General features: G+C 36.5%; 1 protein-coding gene and 1 long non-coding RNA gene across 3 annotated transcripts in view; one reads left to right on the top strand and one right to left on the bottom strand.

Annotated features, from left to right (window-relative positions):
• NAALADL2 (N-acetylated alpha-linked acidic dipeptidase like 2) overlaps window positions 1-21,090 on the bottom strand; it is a 1,599,429-nt gene that overhangs the window by 1,004,881 nt on the left and 573,458 nt on the right. The window lies entirely within an intron of this gene.
• The window catches only part of LOC145538632 (uncharacterized), a 51,630-nt gene that overhangs the window by 25,923 nt on the left and 4,617 nt on the right, over window positions 1-21,090 (top strand). The window contains exon 2 of the long non-coding RNA XR_014077107.1: window positions 6,777-7,032. This is a non-coding gene — a long non-coding RNA (uncharacterized LOC145538632). The remainder of the gene's footprint in view (window positions 1-6,776; window positions 7,033-21,090) is intronic.

Here is a 21,090-nt window from a genome sequence, read left to right as displayed (position 1 = left end):
GCACATTCATATGATTGTAACTTCTCAATTGTGTTCTTGGATTTTTATGGTCCTTAAGTTTCATTCAGGTGATTATTTACTGAATATACTATATTATATCTTATTATAGTAAGAGAATAAATATACCAGAAACTATATTTCACTATTGTCCTACAAACCATGGCTTCCCTGGTGGCTCAGAAAGTAAAGAACTGCCTGCAATGTGAGAGACCTCGGTTTGATCTCTGGGTTGGGAAGATCCCCTGGAGAAGGGAATGGTTATCCATTCCAGTATTCTGGCCTGGAGAATTCCATGGACAGAAAAGCCTACAGTCCATGGGGTCACAAAGAGTTGGACACAACTGAGCGACTTTCACTTTCAAGACTACAAACTTAACCAAAAAGATAGTATCCAGATGGTTTGACCTCATCCATTTTTTGATAGGGTCTCCTGATATCTATTTACCAGTATTATCTAAATGTGACTAAGTCCCATTGTTAATTAACAAAATGGAGTTTTGGTCAATCACAATATAATACATCCTCAATATAGTACAGCTTCCATTTAATGAATTAATTTTTATGCAAATTTAACCTTTAATGGAGCTACAAACAGTTGCATTCAAGTTACATCTGCATAATATTTCCCAAGTGGTTTAAAAGTAGTGGGAGTGGAAAACAACTAAATTTTTTTGGTAATTAAAATGTCCCAAACATTGCATGTCAGGCTCAGTACAATTCTCCAATGCCTTATTCATCTGGTTTGCGGTACACACTCAAACTGCATGATTACGACAGAGAGCTTGATCCCCTTCTGTGCATGTGCTGGAAGGGACATTGCAAATAGGACTGTTGCTAAATGGACCACATCTAATGGGGTCAAAGCCCCTGGTAGGATATGCCAAGGCCATATCTAAATAGACTCCAAGGAACCATGACATTAAAATTCTACCTGAGAGCTTTTCTCTAAACATGATTGTGTAAGAGAGTTAAAGGCTTGTTAATAATTTAGCTTTTAGTACTTTAATTTCCCTGAAACCTGGTCACTGGGGACAAAGTGTATATGTCTCTTTATGTTTGGTTTTATCAAGAAAAAAAAATAATTAGAAAATGATTAATTCTGCTTATACGTCATAGGATTAATTCTACTTAAAACTAACAGAAACATAGAGTAGAGATACAGCTCTCCTCTTGCTGTTGTGAGAGTGATGTGGTAGCCTGCTCCAGAAGAAAGCTCACCAGAGGGCCTGACACCCAATGGGCACTCCATAAAGGTTTCCTGAATCAAAAGACTGCCCAAAGCCAAGGCTTATGGGAATGGATATTGTTCATCCATGATGTGTAGTACATTCATGGCTGACTCCTTCCACCCTAATCACCAACCAAACTTATTTTTGTTGTTTCACATTATACACAGGAATTAACACTGACTTTGGGATATGTGCTGGAGAAGACTCTTGAGGGTTCCCTGGACTGCAAGATCAAACCAGTCAATCCTAAAGGAAATTGACCCTGAATATTCATTGGAAGGACTGATACTGAAGTTCTATTATTTTTGGCCACCTGATGCAAAGAGCTGACTCATTGGAAAAGACACTGATGCTGGGAAAAATTGCAGGCAAAAGGAGAAGAGTGTAGCAGAGGATGATGTGTTTAGATAGCATCACTGAGTCAATGGACAAGAATTTGAGCATACTCTGGGAGATAGTAGAGGACAGAGGAGCCTGGTGTGCTGCAGTCCATTGGGTCACAAAGAGTCAGCCATGACATAGTGACTGAAAAACAACATTGACTTTCATCAAAATATTTGCAAAATGGCACCATGAAAACACAGTAGAAATATACAACTTCTGAAATGCAAACTCCCTAAGTGAGGGGATTTTGTTTTGCTTTCTGTGCTTCTAGTGCCTAGGACAGTGCCTGACACATAACAGATACTCAATAAACATTTATGGAAGGAAAGAAGGAAGGAAGGAAGCAAGGGATGGAGGTTAGGAAGGAAGGAAGAAAAGATGGGACCAGAAGAAAAGAAGAATGATACAAGTCCTAATGATCTGCTTCTCCACAAATTTTTTTTTTCTTCTTTTTAACCAGGCGGCAGTGTGGTATAACATTTGACCTTATAAGTTCCGAAACCAGATTACACTTGAATCTTACCTCTTCTGCTTACTAGCTATTTGGCTTCACATATTTCTGAACTTTTTTGTGCCTCACTTTCTACTTCTGTAAGAATGGAATCATTATAATAAGAGTAACTTTCCACAGGGTTGTTGTAAGGATTAAATGTGAAGATATATTTAGCAGCATTCAATGAATATTATCTCCTACTATTCTGATCTATTATTAATCTCCCTTTAGGAGATGACTCATTTCTAATGTGACGTATTATTTATCATCCTCACTAAGACACTTCTGAAAGTGAAGTGGGGAGGCACTAACATGATTAAAAATCATCAGTTGACCTGCTTCAAGTGTAAACTGGGACAGTACCAACTGATCAGTGACTTATGGTTCTTCTTCTTCTGCTGCTGCTGCTGCTGCTAAGTCGCGTCAGTCGTGTCCGACTCTGTGCGACCCCATAGATGGCAGCCCACCAGGCTTCCCCGTCGCTGGGATTCTCCAGGCAAGAATACTGGAGTGGGTTGCCATTTCCTCCTCCAGTGCATGAAAGTGAAAAGTGAAAGCGAAGTCACTCAGTTTTACTGGCTAAACCTGATATCAGACAGACAACCTTATTCCCAGACCTAGACTGAAATATTTAGCAGAAGCTATATAACTATCACTTTTACAAGTAACATAGTAGGCTCCAACTTAGAAAGTTAAATACAGTGGGTACAAATACAACCACCTCAGTAGTCTTCTTAATGTCCCCCCAAAACTATGTTTCAATCAAAATACTCCTCTCTACTACTTGTGTCAGAGAAGGCAATGGCACCCCACTCCAGTACTCTTGCCTGGAAAATCCCATGGATGGAGGAGCCTGGTAGGCTGCAGTCCATGGGGTCGCTAAGAGTCGGACATGACTGAGCGACTTCACTTTCACTTTTCCCTTTCATGCACTGGAGAAGGAAATGGCAACCCACTCCAGTATTCTTGCCTGGAGAATCCCAGGGACGACGGAGCCTGGTGGGCTGCCGTCTATGGGGTCGCACAGAGTCGGACACAACTGAAGTGACTTAGCAGCAGCAACTACTTGTGTATGTCTCCATTTCCCACTCCATTGAGGCCAGGGCTCATCATTTCTAGTAAAGTGTGGCTCAGCCACAATAAATGAGCCTATCAAACTCAATATTTAGGTCCAAATACCCCTGGGTTTATTCTTCATTCAATTATTTCTGAGATGATACAGAAATCAGTGTCACAGGCATTTTCTATTTAAAATGTGGGGATAAAACAATTGGCTTGAACTGTAGTCTGAGAATTGTATATCAGGTCAGAATGTTTAATGCAAAAAGAGCTATGATAGGAAATATTGATTCACTGGTGAAATAAGCATTTACAGGGTGCATTTGAGGTGTTCAGTGCTAGAGAGTCCAGGTATAGAAGACAAAGGCTTTTTTCAGATTTTATAGAGAAAATGAGTGCAATGTAACATGATAAGTACCACGCCAGAGGGGGAACAAAATTGAATATAATAGTGTTACCACAAAGTAGGATCTGGGGGATCTGTGATACCGAAGAAGTAATATTTGAAGAATCTAAACAAGAAAATTTCACACCAGAAAAAAAAAAGTTTGATTTTGGGCCCTGCAGACAACTCTGAGTTTGCTAAATGAATTAAATATGGGAAGCGCATTTGAGAAAAAGTCTGATGAAAGACATAGGATTATGAAAAATGATCTTAAATTCAAAAAATTAAAAATAGTTTGATATGACTGCAACAAAATGTTTGAAGCTGAGAATAATAAGCAAAAAGGCTTTGGATCAATCTGGATTGTTACTAGACATCACTAGTTCTAAGGAAGAAGAAACTAGGGAATAAAGAAAGTGATAATAGATAGCAGCTAGCAAATACTTTAAAAATATTTTGCAGCATTTTTTGTAGATACTTTGAGGTAACAAAGATGTAACACAATATTTTGATTACAGCACTTAAAAGATATCTTCATACCAAAGTTGAAAGAAAAAGAAAAGCTACTTAAGTGTAATTTTGTTTTATTACCTAAAACTCTGCTTTAACTTTATCTTGAGATATGTAGCCTTAACATACACTATCAATGGAAGAAAAACAAATTTATAAGACGATGGGAAGGAGAACACAGACACTTTATTAGTATCAGCATGAAATACCCTTTCAAGTATAACTTCGTTCCACAGCCTTAGAGACAATGAATCCAATCTGTACTTTTTCCCATTTTAGTTGGTCATCTCAATTGGGTCAAACATGTTAACATATTGATTCATAATATCAGCTTGAAAACTGAAACTCAGTAAATCATTTAGAAGGATGACCCTCGATTGTTGTCCTTACTGGAAAAGATAATTATTACTACTTTAGACATTTCAGTCGTGCCTTTTGAAAATCCAATTCTCACCTCAACTGAAAGTGACTTGTTAAGATATTATTTTTTTACCCATTTTGAAGACTTTCTACATAAAATAGAGGCTTTAAATTCTTCAGTTCAGGAAATTATAAAATTTGAGATTTTAAACATTATTTTATTTTTTTCATATAGCATTCTTTTATTTATTACAGTAGAAAAATGAAGATGTATAAAATTGGCAAGTTCACTATTAACACATTGGTATATCCTATTCTTTGTCATAATATCCTTTCTATATCCTTCTATCTTATAGTTATTAAATAGAGAGGCATGTAGATACATAAGTAGATAGATACATAGATGGATACAGAAATACAGACAAGTAAATATATATACCTATTTTACACAAATGGAAGTATGTTATACGTTGTTTTATAAAATGCTTAAATTTTACTTTCATTGTGCCCATTTTTCATTTTATTAGTTATTTTTCTACAACATCACTTAATAACTGCTAAATAAAGTGAAGTCGCTCAGTCATGTCCAACTCTTTGTGACCCCATGGACTATAGCTATGGACGGACCAGTTTTCTCCATCCATGGGATTTTCCAGGCAAGAGTACTAGAGTGGGTTGCCATTTCCTTCTCCAGGGGATCTTCCTGACCCAGGAATGGAACCCAGGTCTCCTGCATTGCAGGCATACACTTTACCCTCTGAGCCACCAGGAAAGCCCTAATAACTGCTAAGTATGCCACATAAGGAATGCAGTATAGTTTAATCCTTTATAGCAGCATACTGCCCATGTGGTTGACAAAAAAAAACAAAGTTGTGCACAACCTTGACATTTAAGGAAAACTTTCTAGAATTTACAATTAACTTAAAAAGGGATTTATAGTCTTCAAGAATACATTAGAAAAATGTCAAAAATGCCAAAGACCAAACTTTAAATGGATCTTTGCTCTCAAGAAAAGAATATTCAATCACTCAATGTTTTTTTTGGCTATGATACAACAAAACCCACTGTAATGAACAGTTTCATGGTGGTGGTGGTTTAGTCACTAAATTGTGTCCTACTCTTGCGACCCCATGGACTGTAGCCTGCCAGGCTCCTCTGTCCATGGCATCTCCCAGGTGTTATATATAGTAAAATATAATAATAAAAATCAGTTAATTAGTTAAATTAGCCAAACCAAGCATGTTTGCAAGTATTTGTAGACAATCAAAATTAGTGGTTTTCAAAACTTAGCAGACATAAAAAAATTGTCAGGGGAACTTTTCAAAGATTCATGTTCCGAAAATATATTCCTTTCCCCCATAATGCAGATTCAGTAAGTCCATGGTAAAACAGGAAATTGAATTTTAATGAAGTATGCTAGATCAGAAAACCAACAAGCTTTTCTCTTTAAAGAACCTTATAATAAATAAATATTGTAAGAATAAATACTTTAAGCTTTGGTGTTCTCCATCACATTTATCTTTGTCTTGTCTTGTGTTTTTTTTTTTTTTTTATTTTTACACGTCTTAAAATATGTAAAAACTATTTTAGTAAATTGGGCTATACAGACTCTAGGCCAGAATTAGTCTATCAGCTGTAGATGGCTGACCCTTGCGCTCAATGATTCTGAAGAGGTCAAGGGATAACAATTTGAGAATTTTTACTCAAGACCAGTGCACAAAGAGGAGCCCACAAAATGTGTGAGTGGGGCAGCTATAACAATATGCTATTATTTTGTACAAATTAGTACTACTGTTGTTCCACACTTCCTCTGGGTAGCAATGAGACATTTTTTTTTGTTGACTGCTTAGTTACTATAGCTAAGCATTGTTTTGTTTGCTTTTTTTGGCCAGGTTCTAAGGAACAGAACAATGATCATGGTACAATGAATTGTAAGGTGATACTAGGATCCTCTGTAAAAGGTACAATGCAATGGCATTGTTTGTTGATGCCATGGTTCATTTGAGATGTTGGTTCTGGTCCAGATTCCAAGATTATTGATAGAATAAAAATCAGTGCAGTGTAAAATACATTAAGAAGAACCAATTATGGCTGATTATGAACTTTGCTTTTTTCTATAAATATAGAAGACTGTATTTTCCAGTGATGGCTATAAAAACATTTAATATCAATCACCCATGCTCTTCTTACAATGTGATTTTGACACTCCTACTATTGATAAGTGTTGTTAAGTGTTCCATTCCTTGAAATTGGTAAGACTTGTAAAAATGGCAGAAATGACATTATGTGAGTTCTGAGGCAAGGTAATAAAAGGCAGTAAAACTTCAACTGGCTTTCTGGGGACATTTGCTTTCAGAATCTTGCTGCCATGCTGTGAGGAAGCCCACAGGAAGAGACCATGTATAAATATTCCAACTGACAGCCCAGGTCAGGACTCCCAGCATCGACCGTCAAACATACCAGTGAAAATACCTCTGGATGATCCAGCCTCCAGCTGTTGAGTCACCCCAGCCATCAAGTCTTTCCAACTGAAGCCTCTGATGTGATGAAGAGAAGAAAAACCATTTCTGCTACACCCTCTCCAAATTGCTGACCCACAAAAATCATGAGAGGTAATACAAAATTTTATTATTGTTTTAAGGCACTCAGTTGGGAATGATTTGTTGAGCAGTGATAATAATTAAAACAGCAAAGGAGACAAATATATCCAATGATTTTGATATAACCAGTAACTCTGATAAATTTAGGCCATTAAAAAGTAGATCTCTACATGGGAACCTATGACCATGAATGTGTGCATGCATACTTCAATGACATTTCAGGAAACCCAAAAATAATCTATTTACTTTTTAAAGAATTAAACTTAGTTGAGGGTTTAGTTGAGTTGGCAAAAACTAATAAAATGTCAAGTCCCATATGTCAAAAGTGGCAGATGTCTAATTAAATATAAATATATCAAACATAAAAATAGCATTCCATAGCTATATTTACATCTGTATAGATATATAAAGATTGAGTAATAGTTATTAAAATGGCATTTTACCCAAATAAAATATATTATTAGTGAATAAAACTAAATACAAATCTTTATAATACAGGCATACCTCCTTTCATTGTACTTTGCAGATACTGTAATTTTTATAAATTGAAAGTCTGTGGCAATCTTACAATGAGCAAATCTATTGGTGCTATTTATCCAACAGCATTTACTCACAAGTATCTCTATATCACATTGGTAATTCTCACAATAATTTAAGTTATTATTATATTTGTTATGGTGATCTGTGATCAGTGATCTTTGATGTTATTACTCTAACTATTTTGGTGTGCCTTGAACTGCTCCCATGTAAGATACCAAACTGAATCTATAAATGTTGTGTGTATCCAGACTTGTCATTTCCTCATCTTTCTTTCTCTTCATAAGCCTCCCTGCTGCCTAAAATAGAACAATCTTGACATTAGGCCAATTAATAACCCTACAATGACCTCTTGGAGTTAAAGTGAAAAGAAGAGTCTCATGTCTTTCGCTTTAATCAAAAGCTAGACATGTTTAAGCTTAATGAGAAAGGAAGCTAGGACTCTTGAACCAAAATAGCAAGTTGTGAATGCAAAGGAAAATTTTTTGAAAGAAACTAAAAATGCTACTCTACTGAACACATAAATGATAGGAGAGCAAAACAGTGATATCAGTAGTTATTGCTGATATGGAGAAAGTTTTAGCGATGTGGATTAAAAGATCAAGGCAACTCTAACATTCCCTTAAATCAAAGCCTAATCCAGAGTAAGTCCCTAACTCTCTTCAGTTCTGTGAAGACTGAGAGAGATGAGAAGCCTGCAGAAGACAAGTCTGAAGATAGCAGAGAATGGTTCATGGGGTTTAAGGAGAGAAGCCATCTCTATAACATAAAAGTGCAAGGTGAAGCAGCAAGTGCTAATATAGATGCTATAGCAAGTTATCCAGAAGAAGACAGAGGATGAGATGGTTGGATGGCATCACCAACTCAATGGACATGAGTTTGAGTAAACTCCGGGAGTGGGTGTTGGACAGGGAGGCTTGGCGTGCTGCAGTCCATGGAGTTGCAAAGAGTTGGACACAACTGAGCAACTGAACGGCAAAAGATAAATGAAGGTGACACAAATGAAGGTGACTAGAGTAAATAACAGGTTTTCAAAGTAGAAAAAAGATGCCATGTAGGGTTTTCATAGATAGAGAGGAGGTCAATGTCTGGCTTTAAAACTTCAAAAGACAGACTGACTCTCTTGCTAGGGACTAATGCTTCTGGTGACTTTAAGTTGAAGCCAATGTTCATTCACTATTCCAAAAATCCTAGAGCCCTTAAGAATTATGCTAAATCAACTCTGTCTGTGCTCTATAAATGGAAAAACAAAGTGTGGGTGACAGCACATATGTCATTTGTACAACATGGTTTACTGAAAATTTTAACTCCACTTTTGAAACCTACTACTCAAATAAAAAGATCCCTTTCAAAATATAACTGCTCATTGACAAAGCACCTGGTCACCCAAGATGGAGATGTATATGGGTTTAATGTTGTTTCCAAGCCTGCTAACACAACATATTCTGAAGCCCTTGGATCAAAGAGTAAATTTAAATTTTAAGTTTTATTACTTAAGAAATATATTTTGTAAGGTTATAGCTACTATAGGTAGTTATTTCTCTGCTGGATGCGGGATCTGGGCAAAGAAAATTGAAAACCTTTTGAAAAGGATTCACCATTATAGATGCCATTAAGAATAGGCATGATTCATGGGAAGAAGACAATATATCAACTTTAACAGGAGCTTGGAAGAAGCTGATTCCAACCCTCATGGATGAGGAGTTCAACACTTTAGTGGAGGAAATAACTGCAAATGTGGTAAAAATTGCAAAAGAACCATAATTAGAAGTGGAGCCTGAAGCTGAGACTGAAGTGCTGAATTCTCATGACAAAATGCTAGTAAATAAGTTTTTTCTTATAGATGAGCAAAGAAAGTGGTCTCTTGAAATGGAATCTACTGCTAGTGAATATACTGTGAAGATTACTGAAATAACAAAGAATTTACAATATTACATAAGCTTAGTTCTTTTATAAACTAGGTGCAGGGTTTGAGAAAATTGATTCCAATTTAGGAAGAAGTTCTACTATGCATGAAATGTTATCAACAACATTGCATGCTATAGAGAAATTTTTTTGAAAGGAAGAGTCAATGGATAAGGAAATGTCATTGCTGTCTGATTTTAAAAACAGCTACCCCAGCTTTCAGCAACAACTACGTGATCAGTCAGTAGCCACTAACATCAAGCCAACAAAAATTGCACTTCTTCCATCAAGCCAGAATAAAAATAGCAACTCAATGAATGCTAAGATGATGGTTAGTACTTTTTAATTAAGGTATATACATTTTTAAGATATAATGCTATCGCACAATTAATAGACTACAGCAGAGTATAAAATTATATATGCACTGTGAAACCAAATATGCATGTGGCTTGCTTTATTGGGATATTTGCATTATTGTACTGAGACTGATTATATACTTTGCAGCCAAAGATAGAGAAGCTCTATACAGTCAGCAACAACAAAATCGGGAGCTGACTGTGGCTCAGATCATGAACTCCTTATTGCCAAATTCAGACGTCAATTGAGGAGTGTAGGGAAAACCACTAGACCATTCAGGTATGACCTAAATCAAATCCCTTATGATTATACATTGAAAGTGACAAATAGATTCAAGGGATCAGATCTGATAAACAGACAGCCGAAGAACTATGGATGGAGGTTCGTGACATTGTACAAGAGGTAGTGATCAAGACAATACCAAAGAAAAAGAAATGCAAAAAGGCAAAATGGTTGTCTGAGGAGGCCATACAAATAGCTGAAAAAAGGGGAGACGGGAAAAGCAAAGGAGAAAAGGAAAGATATTCCTATTTGAATGCAGAGTTCCAAAGAATAGCAAGGAGAGATAAGAAAGCTTTCCTCAGTGATCAATGCAAAGAAATAGAGGAAAACAATAGAATGGGAAAGACTAGAGATCTCTTCAAGAAAATCAGAGATATCAAGGGAACATTTCATGCAAAGATGGGCTCAATAAAGGACACAAATGGCATGGACCTAACAGAAGCAGAAGATATTAAGAAGAGGTGGCAAGAATACACAGAAGAACCATACAAAAAAGATCTTCATGACCCAGATAATCACGATGGTGTGATCACTCACCTAGAGTCAGACATCCTGAAGTGCGAGGTCAAGTGGGCCTTAGGAAGCATCCCTATGAACAAAGCTAGTGGAGGTGATGGAATTCCAGTTGAGATATTTCAAATCCTAAAAGATGATACTGTGAAAGTGCTGCACTCAATATGTCAGCAAATTTGGAAAACTAACAGGGGCCACAGAACCGGACATGGTCAGTTTTCATTCCAATCCCAAACAAAGTCAATGCCAAAGAATGTTCAAACTACTGCACAGTTGCACTCACCTCACACACAAGCAAAGTAATGCTCGAAATTCTCCAAGCCAGGCTTCAGCAGTACATGAAACCGTGAACCTCCAGATGTTTAAGCTGATTTAGGAAAGACAGAGAACCAAAGATCAAATTGCCAGCATCTGTTGGATCATTGAAAAAGTGAGAGAGATCCAGAAAAATATCTAATTCAGCTTTATTGACTACGCCAAAGTACTTGACTGTGTGGATCACAACAAACTGTGGAAAATTCTTAAAGATATGCGAATACCAGACTACCTGCCCTGCTTCCTCTCTGTATGGAAATACAGAGAAATCTGTATACAGGTCAAGAAAAACAGTTAGAACTGGACATGGAACAACAGACTGCTTCCAAATCAGGAAAGGAATACATCAAGGCTTTATATGGTCACCCTGCTTATTTAACTTATAAGCAGAACACATCATGTGAAATAACGGGCTGGATGAAGCACAAGCTGGAATGAAGAGTTCTGGGAGAAATATCAATAATGTCAGCTATGTAGATGACACCACCCTTATGGCAGAAAGTGAGTAGAACTAAAGAGCCTCTTGATGAAAGTGAAAGAGAAGACTGAAAAAATTGGCTTAAAACTCAACATTCAGAAACTAAGATCATGGTATCCAGTCCCATCACTTCATGGCAAATAGATGGGGAAGCAATGGAAACAGTGAGAGACTTTATTATTTTGGGCTCCAAAATCACTGAAGATGGTGACTGCAGCCATGAAATTAAAAGATGCTTGGTCCTTGGAAGAAAAGCTATGACCAAACTAGACAGCATATTAAAAAGCAGAGACAGTACTTTGCCAACAAAGGTCCGTCTAGTTGAAGCTATTGTTTTTACACTAGTCACATGTGGATGTGAGAGATGGACTATAAAGAAAGCTGAGCACCAAAGAATTGATGCTTTTGAACTGTGGTGTTGGAGAAGATGCTTGAGAGTCTCTTGGACTGCAGTGAGATCCAACTAGTCAATCCTAAAGGAAATCAATCCTAAATATTCATTGGAAGGACTGATGCTGAAGCTGAAACTTCAGTATTTTGGCCATCTGATGTGAAGAACTGACTCATTGGAAAAGACTCCGATGCTGGGAAGGATGAAGGTGGGAGGAGAAGGGGACGACATTGGATGAGACGGTTGGATGGCATCACCAGCTTGATGGACATGAGTTTGAGTAAGCTCCTGGAGTTGGTGATGGACAGGGAAGCCTGGAGTGCTGCACTACATGGGGTTGCAAAGAGTCAGACACAACTGAGCAACTGAACTGAAGTGAACTAGAACTGAACCCACATCTCCAAGGTTTGCCTGTAATGACTTAGAAGCAACTGACAGCAGAATATATATACATTTGTATGTTGTTTAGTCGCTAAGTCATGTTTGACTTTTTTATATCCCTGTGGGCTGTAGTCCGCCAGGACTCTCTCTCTGTCCATGGGATTTCCTAAACAAAAATACTGGAATGGGTTGATTGCCATTTCCTTCTCAGGGGATCTTTTCCACCCAGAGATAGAACCCGTGTCTTCTGCAGGTGACATGGTGGCAGGTGGATTCCTTACCACTGAGCCACCAGGGAAGCCTATAATGTGTGTGTGTGTGTGTGTGTGTGTGTGTGGTGTGTACATATATATAAACATATAAATTTGTTTATCATGCATGTGTTCAGTTGTTCAGTCATGTCCAACTCTTTATGACCCCATGGACTGTAGCCCTCTAGGCTCCTCTGTCAATGGATGTCCAGGCAAAAATACTGGAGTGGGTTGCCATTTCTTCCTCCAGGGGTTCTTCCCAACCCAGGGATTGAACCCTCATCTCTTGTGTCTCTTCCAATGGCAGGCAGATCCTTTACTACTGCACCACCTAGGAAGCCTTATATATTTATCATATATATCATATATTACTATTTATCTGCAATGATAATTCCAAAAAAATCTGGCAACTAGAACACTAAAGAAAATATGATTTAAAAGGTTTAAGACTTTTTCTAAGAACAGTAAAATTGTAAAGGAGAGTCATTAACATCATTCCTAAATTCCATTTCCATTCCATTCTACTCCACATTTTGCTTATATCTGTTCTTGAGAACAGTATCTCCCAGGGAATTTTTAAAAATTCAAATTTCAACACCACCATTCCTTGCCATAATCAGTATTTAAGAAAGGCATTGTTAAGCTTAGAAAAAGGTCATATTCAGATTATGCCTATAAATATGATCAAAGTGAAACCATTAAATAGCAATCTTCAACTCTGCTTTTCTGGGAAGCCTTATAAATTTTCCCTTGCAAAGGTTGGGCTAACTTAATATGCAATCATGTACAAAGAAAGTATTCATGTTGCATTTGAAAGAAGAAAATGTTCAGGGTTGCTTTTAACCTACAGTCTGGTCAAAATAAGTACGACAGGGAAATCAGCATCATGTGTTAGAGAAATTATACATTTGACCCTTCCAGGGGTAAATGTACTGTGATAAGTTATGATGTTCTGTCTGTGCACATGGCAATTACTTCATTTAAGCATAGTTCTATATCAAGGATTTTATATGGCTGTGAGCTGAGGTGAAAGGTTATGTAAGTGACAGTTCTATCTTCACAACTTTTGAATGTTTATTTTTATTAAGTCCATAAACTGCAGTAGCAAATCAACTTGCTAAGAAATATCTACATATTCAATGTGAATAGAAATAAAACTGCAAGAGTGTAGAGTTTACATTGCATGTCAAAACCTATTAGAAGTAGAAGAGACTTAAGTGTACTCCTAATTGACCTTCTTATTTCATACCTATCTCCTTTCCATCTTCCTTCTTCCTTCCTTCCACCCTCACTTTTTCCCCTATCTCCTTTCCTGATACACTTCTTTCTTCCCTCACCCTTTACTTTCTCGTTCAACAAGTGTGAAAAAAAATTAGAATCACAAAAAAGGTTCAAATCCATATAAATGAAACTGATTAATAAAAAAGTTGCTAAGTACTATAACACACACATTACTATATACCATACCATGCGCTGTCCTAAATGTTTTAAAAAATATTGCCCCAATTAATTCTTAAAACAACTCTATAAGATAGGCACTATTATTGTCTCTTTTTAATAGATTAAAAAACTGAGACATATAAAAGTTAGTTTTCCCAAATGACATAGCTAGGGATTAGGAAAACAGGATTCAAAACCAGGCGGTGTGACTCTAAAATCTGCCCTCTTTACCATTTGTTCTATTAATGAAATTTTTGTCAAAATTTTTGTTTAAGCCAAATACACAGTAATTAATTAATTTTATAAAATGGCACTCAACTGATAAACATTAAAGTCAAAAAGGAAGTACCTATAGCTTAAATTCTTGTAAGGCTTTGGAAACCTGGAAAATATCCAAGAAATGGAGGCAGAACCAACCCAGAGAGAGTTTTTGAGATTGCTACCAATATTTTTATTTCATTCTGAAGAATATTTAGAGAGTAAGGAGGAAGTCTTCAAGAGACCTTCTAATTCATTCTTTTAATTAATAAAAATAAAATCCTTATTGTCCATAAATTTCAGAAATTTTAAGGCTAGGTCTTCCAATCACAGAACAAGCCATGTTCAATACCCATTTATTCAGTCTTGAATGTCTAGGTGTACAAGTGTGCCAAAGGTTTGCGAACTCTATTAAAGAATATATTTCACAAACTTCAGTGGATCCAAGGAATTTGGGCCACTGGGACTTTAACTTCCCTGGTGGCTCAGCAGTAAAGAATCCGCCTGCACTGCAGGAGACCCCAGTTTAATCCTTGGGTCGGTAAGATCCCTTGGAGGAGGGCATGGCAACCCACTCCAGTATTCTTGCCTGGAGAATCCCATGGACAGAGGAGCCCAGCATGCTACAGTCCATGGAGTGACAGAGTTGGACACGACTGAAATGACTTATCATGCATGTGTGACTTTTTTTACAAAAGTGTTGTAACTCATTCTGCAGTCAAATTTCAGAGATTTGGGATTAAAATGTTAAATATGGAAGAACCTCAGATATTAGGCAGTGCAGCAGACAAAAAAATGTGGCATCAAAAAGATCTAAATGAGAATCTCTCCTTTTGCATTTACCATCCCTCATGCAAGATGGCTTTGGTAAGCCTCTTTTTCTGTAACATGATAATACCCACATTGACCTTGTAAATTAGTTATGAGGATATTATGTTGGAAAATGTAGTTGGCCCAGGGTTTAGTATACATAGGATTTTCATTAAGTCTTGTTTATACATAAAGTTGGGCTTCCCAGGTGGCACTAGTGGTAAAGAATCCACCTACCAATATAGGAGACAGGAGACGCAGGTTCCTCCCTGGGTAGGGAAGATCCCCTGGAGAAGGAAATGGCAATCCACTCCAGTTTTCTCTCCTGGAGAATCTTATGGACAGAGGAGCCTGGCGGGCTACAGTCTGTGTGGTCACAAAGAGTCAGACTCAAAGCGACTTAACACACACATAAAGTACTGGAGACCTCTATAACCAGTGCTGGTAAGTATTGCATGATCTTTTCAGATCCCTTTTTATGGAAATACAAAACCCCAAGAAACACAGGGTATGTTTTTACTTTAAACAATACAGTACCATGAAAATTACATTTAGTACATATTAAGTGAACTTATTATAGCAAATAATTTCTAAAGAAATATACATACATAAATATATTCAGAAATATTTTTCTACTCCAAAAAAGTAGGATATATCTATGGAACAAATATTTGTCTGTGGCATAAAAATAAACTGAAAATTAAAATACTCATATAAAGAGAAATTATCTCTGAATTTTGCAAATATTTGCCTATAATACAAGTTCAGATTTTTTAAATTAAATGATTCTAATATAGGAAAAATTTTCAAAACCAGCCTTCAGACACAAATCATAAACAGCAGGAGATCAGTGATAGTTAGTAACTATTATATTCTGGCAAGTTGCTTAGCAACTCTAGAACTGCAATTTTTCAGGCTTTTTATTCAGCTTAGAAATATTTATTGAATACTTACTACATGCATGTTGCCAAGGAAAGATGCAGTGTCATGGAAGGAATATTATTTTTATCATTTCCTCCTATGACAAACTGACTCTACACAGTTTGACAACTTGACTATAAACTAAGAGGAAAATGAAAGAAACTGATTTTGAAATCCAGCTAGATGGGCCCCAAAACCCTGCTGTTTTTCCTCCTATTTTCTGCTGATAAGCCCTAAATCATGCCTTTGGAACCAAACCACAGCCTGTCCTACAATTATGGAACTGTTTCATTTTTATGCCAATTGTAATATCCATGAGGAATAGGGACCCTACTTCAGCTGTATTTTTAATTCGTTTTTCTAGAATAGCACTACTCAAAGAGAGTTGTGGGATGGTAATTTTTGTTAAAAGACTTGTTACTAGTTCATAGTGAAATAGGTACAGACATTGAGATTGCTAAAATTTTAATGACAATTTAAATGCTTTTATGTCTCTTGAAATTAATGATAAAGTCTTTGGGTATGCCATCTATATATTTCATTTTTTAAACCAAATTTCTATATCAATACCGCTTTTTAATTTTTTAAAAAATAAGAATGGGATTAACATATACACAATATTTTATATAAAATAATCAACAAGGACCTACTGTATAGTACAGGGGACTATATTAAATATTTTGTAATAACCCATAAGGGAAAATAATATGAAAAATATGTTTACATATATATAACTATATGTATTTATACATATATAAATATGTATATATATACACACATACATATATCTGAGTCACTATTCTTTACACCAGAAATTAAGACAACACTGTAAATCAACTATACTTCATTTAATCAATAGGGGGATTTTATATAGATTTAAAAAATGAAAAGTAAAAAGTAAATAAAAATTTCAACTTTGCGGGGTATAAGTGAAGAATACTAGCCTGCACATTTGAATCAGTTTTGACATATGTATGTACCCATGAAATTACCTTTACAATCAAGATAAACATTTATCTCATCCCTACAAGCTGTCTTCTGCCCGTATACAAGCTATCACTCTCTCCAGCTCCATAGATAATTAATAACAAATGGATATGACTATGTTTCACCAAGAATAATAGGCAAAAACAGGCATCAGGATGGATTTGGCCTGTGACCTGTAGTTTGATAACCTCTGCTTTAGAGTCATTCCATTGTTCTTGAAAAGCATTTGAAAATGATTTAAAAACAAAGAGAGAAGCAAAAGCTGTCGGATTTTTGGTCCTAAAATTGTGTGGAATCTGATTAAAGTTTTGCCAAAACAATCCTAATAATAGTTAAATTTCCATTCTGAAGTGAGCCTTTATATCAGAGTCTTGTTCAGGAAAAAGCAAGAGAGTACCAGAAAAACATCTATTTCTGCTTTATTGACTATGCCAAAGCCTTTGACTGTGTGGATCACAATAAACTGTGGAAAATCCTGAAAGAGATGGGAATACCAGACCACCTGACCTGCCTTTTGAGAAACCTGTATGCAGGTCAGGAAGCAACAGTTAGAACTGGACATGGAACAACAGACTGGTTCCAAATAGGAAAAGGAGTACCTCAAGGCTGTATATTGTCACCTTGCTTATTTAACTTATATGCAGAGTACATCATGAGAAACGCTGGGCTGGATGAAGCACAAGCTGGAATCAAGATTGCTGGGAGAAATATCAATAACCTCAGACATGCAGATGACACCACCCTTATGGCAGAAAGTGAAGAAGAACTAAAGAGCCTCTTGATGAAAGTGGAAGTGGAGAGTGAAAAAGTTGGCTTAAAGCTCAACATTCAGAAAACTAAGATCATGGCATCTGGTCCCATCACTTCATAGCAAATGATGGGGAAACAGTGGAAACAGTGACAGACTATTTTGGGGGGCTCCAAAATCACTGCAGGTCGTGACTGCAGCCATGAAATTAAAAGATGCTTGCTCCTTGGAAGAAAAGCTATGAACAACCTAGACAGCATATTAAAAAGTAGAGACATTATTTTGCCAACAAAGGTCCATCTAGTCAAGGCTATGGTTTTTCCAGTGGTCATGTATGGATGTGAGAGTTGGATGGTGAAGAAAGCTGAGTGCTGAAGAATTGATGCTTTTGAACTGTGTTGTTGAAGAAGACTCTTGAGAGTCCCTTGGACTGCAAGGAGATCCAACAAGTCCATCCTAAAGGAAATCAGTCCTGGGTGTTCATTGGAAGTACTGATGTTGAAGCTGAAACTCCAATACTTTGGCCACCTGATGCGAAGAGCTGACTCATTGGAAAAGACCCTCATGCTGGGAAAGATTGAGGGCAGAAGGAGAAGGGGACGACAGAGGATGAGATGGCTGGATGGTATCATCAACTCGATGGACATTGGTTAGGATGGACTAAAGGAGATGGTGATGGACAGGGAGACCTAGCGTGCTGCAGTTCATGGGGTCGCAAAGAGTCAGACACGACTGAGCGACTGAACTGAACTGAACTGAACTTTATCAAGTGATGTTTAGAAATCATAGCAAGTAAGTAGCTCTTATTACAGTTGCTCGATTCTCAAATTCATTTATTTTTTATTTTATTTAAAAATTAGCTTCATTAAGTATATGACTCTACATAGAGGAAAGAAGTCATGTGAATTTCATAAGAAAATATTCAGTGTCCAGGGGATAGGTATCTTGGACTCTAAATCAATCAAGACCACTGTGAGGACTAATTCTTCTCTGATGTACAAATAGAATACAAAGTAAATAAACCCCTTGATTTTCCTGAAATGGAGAAATAGTATTAAAAAAAAGATACTACTTGACTAAAGCTAGTTGGTTCCAAAACACCATCTCTGTGAAATAGGAATGTTTCTGTCCCTACGCCCCACCAAGTATTCTGAAACTGTGGACAGTGAACACTCGCCCTTAGGCTTAAATTAATCTTAGTTACGAAAATATTAATTAGCTTTTCAACCATTAGAGCAGTTTCCCTCAGAATATATTAATCGCAACATCAGGTTATACAACATTGCTTTTCTGTATATTGTTTTTGCAAAATAAATAATTACTGCCCTACCATCATTATGGGAAAAGAAAGGCAGAAAATGAAAAGTAGCAATAACATGGCAATGATGCAAAAATTCTATCTCTGTTTTTTAAGTTTGCTAGAACTATTATAACTTCTAGATCCCTCTTAATTTTATCCTTTTGCAAATATATATATATATACATATATATATGTATATACACACACATATATGTTAGAAGAAGTTACTATAAAACAAGATTCAAGTAGAACACCATCCCTTAACTTGTTGGTATTTAGTTGCTAAGTCATGTAGTCATGTCTGACCCTTTTGCAACCCCATGGACTTTGGCCCGCCAGGCTCCTTTGTTCATGGGATTTCCCAGGCTAAAATACTGGAGTGGGTTGCCATTTCCTTCTCCAGGGGATCTTCCCAGTCCAGGGATTGAACCCATGTCTCCTGCATTGGCAGGTGGATTCGTTACCACTGAGCCACCAGGGAAGCCCCATTCCTTAACTTACATTACAGTTTTATTTGCCATATCTAGTTTGTACACCAGAAGACATATATAGGGTACTCACTGGAAGAGAAATCTTCAAAGAACACAAGATAAATAAAAGTGTGCAACTGAAAACCCCATGTTTATTGTTACTCAAAATTTTCAAGTCACAAACTACATGTGTGCATGTGTGAGTCTGTGTGTATATATTACAAAAGTTAAAAGTTCCCCAGGGTATTGTTCCATATTACCTTCACCGCTATCAATTAACTGTAAATTTTGAAATAGCGGATCAAAAAAGTAAAAAGATCACAGTATTCTACAGAAAGTAATATAAAGCTTTGTTTTTCCTCTTAGTTGGTAACAGTTTATGTCAAAAATACATAAGTCAGAGTATTATGAACCATAATTTCATTCTGGGGCTTCTCTGGTGGCTCAGCCAATAAAGAATCTGCCTGCAATACAGGAGACACAGGTTTGATTCCTGGGTCAGGAAGATCCCCTGGACTCACTGCAGTATTCTTGCTGGGAGAATCCCACAGACAGAGGAGCCTGATGGGCTACAGTTACTGTTACAGAGCAACAATGAACATGGGGTTTTCAGTTGCACACTTTTAGTTATCTTGTTGTGTTCTTTGAAGCTTTCTCTTCCAGTGAGTACCCTATATATGTCTTCTGGTGTAGCCCTCTAGAAGAGTCAGACACGACGGAGCAACTAAGCACACACACAGGCATATTTTCATTCTTCATGACTGTGAGAAAGTTTGATGTACCTGCTGTAGATACTCAACATCTACCTGGACAACTACAAGATCATCCCTTACTAAGATTGTTTCAGTGTCACTACTTTGGACAAACACTTATTCAGTTAGAACAATGCTGTATGTGCAAGTAAGCAGTTTTTCAGTTGATGTTCCAAACTCTATCTGAACAATCATATCAAATTAACTTTACAGACAACCCTTTGAATGTGCGGATCTTTTCAGTTTTAGAAATATCTGAAGTTGAATAAGCTAATACCATAGAAATGGAAAAGCAAGACCTTAATGTTATGTGAGGCAGGGCACTGCATTTGCAATACTCATTAAAAAAAAAAAAAAATAGTGTTTTTGCACAGTGCATAGATAACATGACTTTGTGTGGGCATGCCTTTTTATGAACCTTATCAATGCTCTACCAAAAAGGATGGCAGATAAAAGACTTAAGATCATGAAACAACACCCTGTACATTCTTACTATCATATTCTTTGAACTTTATTTTTTATGACATTTTAGTTATTGTTTCCACCAGTTTGTACATTCTTTGGAACAAGGATAATGTTTTTCTTTTCAGGAACTATTTCCTTAGTGCCTAACACAATGTCTGCAATATAGTTGATATCTAATAAATATTTTGAATGACTAAACTAAATATATCATAAAACTGACAGAATAATATCTCAAGCTTTGTTATATTTTTATTGTTATTAAATAAGAAATTGAAAATACTTTTGAAGTAGTCATTTGTAACTCTAGATTGTGTTTCCCAAAGTGCACTTTGAGAACTACCAAAAATAAATCTATCTGGATTAACAGTTTAAAACGGGTACCTCTTATCCATTTTACACATAATCTGTCTGAATTACTTGGTTATGGTATAAATTTCTCTCTCTCTGGGCATATGTATGTGTGTGTACATATGTGTATGTGTGTGTGTGTGTGTGTATATATATATATG

The sequence above is a fragment of the Giraffa tippelskirchi genome, chromosome 2, assembly GCF_054371585.1.
Source record: "Giraffa tippelskirchi isolate mGirTip1 chromosome 2, T2T-mGirTip1v1.2.pri, whole genome shotgun sequence".
Classification (NCBI taxonomy): domain Eukaryota; kingdom Metazoa; phylum Chordata; class Mammalia; order Artiodactyla; family Giraffidae; genus Giraffa; species Giraffa tippelskirchi.
Note: the sequence above shows the minus strand (reverse complement) of the source record. Positions and strands in the feature narration are given on the sequence as shown.